This window comes from Colobus angolensis, unplaced genomic scaffold (assembly GCF_000951035.1).
Source record: "Colobus angolensis palliatus isolate OR3802 unplaced genomic scaffold, Cang.pa_1.0 Scaffold119, whole genome shotgun sequence".
In the NCBI taxonomy this organism is placed as follows: domain Eukaryota; kingdom Metazoa; phylum Chordata; class Mammalia; order Primates; family Cercopithecidae; genus Colobus; species Colobus angolensis.
The window spans coordinates 1125768-1130072 of record NW_012113030.1 but is presented as its reverse complement, the minus strand read 5'-3'; positions in this window follow the sequence as shown (position 1 = coordinate 1130072).

Below are 4305 nucleotides of genomic sequence, written 5' to 3'. Positions count from 1 at the left end.
ACTGCCTTGGAAAATGCAGGGATGGGTGAAATGTGCTCCTCTCCACTAGGGCCTATGTTTAATGTAGGAAGCAGACACACAGAGGAGCAATGCTAAAAGGTATCTTTAAAACAGTAAAATTGACAAATAAATCTAAAACCTGTTTCTCTGAAAATGAAAGTATATCCTAAACAAACCTCCAGCTAATCAAGAAAAAAGAACACATATACATAGAAAGTAATGAATGAAATGGAAGCTATAGTCATAGATATGGCAGGTTTTTTTCTCTACAAAATACTATCAGCAACTCTGCTAAAACTTTAAATATATATATCAAACACAGAACTTTCTGAAAAAAAACATGAATTTAACATACCCATTAGATCAAAAACTATGGAAAAAAATGGAAAAGTTATTAAAGCAGAATTGACGACATATTAAAAGCAGAGCCTTAAATGCCCTTATCCTGTTGCCCTTCCAACCCTGGGTGACATCACCCTCTGCTTCATCCACTCATCCTCTGAGCTTTGCTGGAGAAAAATCAAACAGTCAAGTAGATGGAATCTAATACAGTTTTACCATCATCAACCTCAAATGGGCTCTCAGTCCTGCATGACAACTACAGAACGATGTTTTTCTAGTTATGGTACTTTCTTATTCTCTACATCTCTATTCTCAAACTTTTGGATTCAGCCACCTCCTATCCTGCCAAATCATTCAGCAGTCAATCTGAGGCAATCAGACTTCTGTTTTCAGAAGGGAAACAAAAGCCATCAGAATGACTCCCTCAAATTCCTGCCACCAGAACAATAACACAAACCTACCTATATATGAATCTTCTTGTCTTTCTTTCTTGTTTCAGAGGAACAAGTGGCCTACCTCTTATGCCTTCTCAAGTACCTTACTCTGTTCATGTTTCTTCTCTTTCCTGTATCTTCGAACTGCCTCTCTCTGCTGGTTCCTTCCCATTGCCTTCCAATATCTCCCCTCCTACAGTCTCCTCCCTTTTCTGCTCCTCTTCTTTTCTTCATCTCTCTTTCATTTCACAACCCACCATATTCTGATTACTGGTCTCAACAAGACTTCTCTTGTCAAATTCACCCCTGACCTCCATGTTGTTAAATCAAACTTACACATTTCAGTTTTTCTCCTGCTTGTCCCTTAGACAGTATTTGGTACTGTTGACAATACTGTCCTCACCTTCCACCTTAGTAACAGGGTTTTTATTTTCTACTTAGCCCATATCTCCACGGATTGAATTTTCACTTTGTAATACAATTTGTAATGATACGTTGGTGCACTTATTTAGTCATTACCACAAGGTAAAAAGAACAAATCCTGCCAAAGTAAGTCTCCTTCCCACTCTTGTGCCCCAGTCCCCCAATTTCCTTACCCAGAGGTCATGTGCCACAAGCACTCTCTAAGTCCTGAGCTGCACAGTGCCATCTTTTCCACCATGAAAAGACTCTGCTTGCTGAAGAGCAAAGGCTGCACAGAAGAAACAGAGGTGAGAGGTGGAGAGAGGTAGGTTCCTGATGACATTGTTGAACATATTGAACTAATTGACTCTGAAGCCTACTCAATTTCTAGTAACGAAGAAGAATACATTCCTTTATTTTGCAAAACTGGCTTGAATTGGGTTTTTGTAAATTGAAGTTGAAATGGTCCTGCCTAATGCTGAGGAGATAGAGTTTAGAAGTTTCTAAGACACAAAACTGGCAGGGCTTCATGATCAACTGGATGTGAAAGCCAAATTTTCCAGGTGGAGATTTAGGCTGGGATAGGGTTGGATAGCATCCTAGATCCAAGCCTGGCAAAAGAAGTTTACATTTCACAAAGTTGCCATATGCAATTATATGTGTTAGGGTGAAGATCAGAAACTAAGAGTTCAAAAGCTGATAATTTAGGTAAATGGTACGGACTAAGCCAAGGAATCAGACACTAGGGAGTCTACAGAATCTCGATCTTGAGTAAGCCTTAAAATGGGAAAAAGATCATTTTAGCTAAGGGAATCTGAAATAACAGTTGCCATGAAAAAGTCAAAGATCTAGAAACAAAGAGATCAAAGTTACACTGGATAGGTCTAGGGGTAACATATCTCAATAATCAAGGCAGGTAAACAAGCATATGAAATAGAAAAAAAGGGGAAGAAAATGGTGGAAGAAAATAATACTAGCAACCAAAGCCCTAAAAGAACCTGAGAAGAACAAGGACAGTTTGTTCTTTGGCTTATTTTGCAGTTACTACTGAAGGAAGATAGCTCTGGGGACAAATGACTGCATAGAAAATCACAGTCACTAGTGCTAGTGACTGTGAAAGCAATCTCATTAAGATAAAGGTAGGGGTCAGAAAATTAGATATTTTGAAGTGTTCTTAATTTAAGATATTAAAATAATAGAAAGCATAGAAAGATCCAAGAAAATTACAACCAAAAAGATCATTCATATTTTGGACAATAAAGATAAAAGCAAGAAGGAGACATTGATGTTCAAATGATTATGGGCAAAAGCCCACAATCCAGTTAACATTGATGTTGTTTTCTTTTAGATGTGACAAAGAGAGAATCAAATTAAAATACTGACCTTGAGGATCTAAGAAATTATGCTTAACATGAATGTGTTTTTAAGTTAAAAGTGAGCACTTCTGATTGTACAATAATTCATTGCACAGTTTGCGCAATGCTTCTCTACACCCTGTGTGAAACATGAATAACTGGTTCCATTTTGGGCTCTGCGTTAATTCAGGCATCCTCTCCTATCCATACACCATTCAGGATGGAACTGGAAGACTTTATCTAAAATTAAGAAAAGTTGCCTGGATGTGGTGGCACACGCCTGTAATCCCAACACTTTGGGAGATCACAGTGGGAGAATTGCTTGAGACCAGGTGTTCAAGACCAGCCTAGGCAACATAGTCAGATACCGTCATCACAAAAATATTTTAGCCAGGCATGGTGGTGAACACCTCTGGTCCCAGCTACTCAGGATGCTTAGGCAGGAAGATCACTTGAAGTCAGGAGGTTGAGGCTGCAGTGAGCCATGATCACATACCTGTACAACAACCTGGGTGACAGAGAGAAATGCTGTCTCAACCAAAAAAAAAAAAAAAGAAAAAAGAAAAGCTGCCTGTACTATCTATATCTCTGAGTTTCCCAATACCTGCTAGTCATTCATAAGGTGAAGCCTATGTTAAACTTTTCAATTAGAAAATACATTTGATAAGACTTTGGGAATATAATTTAGTGGTGGAAAACACTTTTTGCTAGGTATAAGGTTCCTAAAAATACGTTGGGAGCCAGAATGAGACTGCTTATACCCCTCAGACACTCTCATCCTCTTCTCTGAGCCCATACAAATAAATATTAAAACGATCAGAAATAACATGGACCATCCAAAGAACTAGTGTATTCCTACTCATTTTAACTGAGTTATAGTTATTCTTATTTGTTTTAACAAATAGTAAGAATTGAGAAAATAAGTAAAGATTAACATGCTCTGTATTGCAACCAAAGTATTCAAACCAAAAAGACAAAAATGTATAAAGGTGCATCATAAAAACTCATTTTCCTTTCATGGAGTTCAGAAACATCCCTGGAGATTTCTACTTCCGGGAAATTAGAGTAGATGTAATTTTTCCTATTTCTCCCACTAACTACAACTGAAAACTTCAAACATTTTATCTAAAACAAACATAAGATGACTCTGAAAGGTAGGGGAAAAAAAAAAGACAGACTAAGTTCTTGGGATCTGAGGAGCGACATGATGGTGAATTTCTTGGGTTTTCCTTTGTGCCTCATATCCCAGACTTGCAGCTGAAGAAACTGGCAACTTACAATTGCCAATGGGTACAGATAAGAAAAGCCCCAACAAAAACCTCTCTCTTGCCAAAGGACCAGCAAAAAGGCAGCCTAGCAAGACAGACAACTTTAAACCATAACCACTCTAACCAAACACCACAGAAAAAGCTGTAACCCCACCCCAACCCATGCTAGTAAAAGCCTAGATTTCCATTCTCAAGAAAATGGAACAGGCCAGGCACAGTTATGGTTCACACCCATAACCCCAGCACTTTGAGAGGCGAAGGTGGGCAGATCGCTTGAGCCCAGAAGTTTGAGACCAGCCTGGCCAACATGATGAAACATCATCTCTACCAAAAAAATACAAAAAATTAGTTGGGTGTGGTGGCACATGCTTATAGTTCCAGCTACTAGGGAGGCTGAGTGAGAGGATCACCTGAACTTGGGAACTTGAGGCTGCAGTGAGCCATGAGCACACCACTGCACTCCAGCCTGGGTGACAGGGCAAGACTGTCTCAAAAAAAAAAAAA